This window comes from Octodon degus, unplaced genomic scaffold (assembly GCF_000260255.1).
Source record: "Octodon degus isolate 3935 unplaced genomic scaffold, OctDeg1.0 scaffold00067, whole genome shotgun sequence".
Lineage (NCBI taxonomy): Eukaryota > Metazoa > Chordata > Mammalia > Rodentia > Octodontidae > Octodon > Octodon degus.
This window is the reverse complement of record NW_004524643.1, coordinates 11677300-11677672: the sequence shown is the minus strand read 5'-3', so window position 1 is coordinate 11677672 and position 373 is coordinate 11677300.

The following is a 373-nucleotide window of genomic DNA, read 5'->3' as shown; positions in this document are numbered from 1 at the left end:
TTGATTGTAATTTGACCCACATTCTACCCACATCATGACCTTGCTTTGTACATTATCCCTGCCAAAGGGCCTTGGTGGCAGCCTGCTTCTGGGACACCTCTTGTGTCTCAGGAGCAATCTTTCAATCAAGCTTTTCTACTCTTAACCTCCTTTGTCCCTTGAGATTCATTCTTTCATTGTGTGCAGAACAAAGTCTGCTCTTGTGCCATCTTAAGATGGGAGCTATCTTTTTTTTTTAAATACTGATTCTTCCCTTTATAAGGAAGTCCAATAGTCTTTGATTTTTTTTTTCTTTTGGATGCCTTCTTCTCTCTTCTATCCCCTCTCCCCTCTGCCCTCTGCCGTCTCCTCTCTCTCTCCTCTCCTCTCCTCT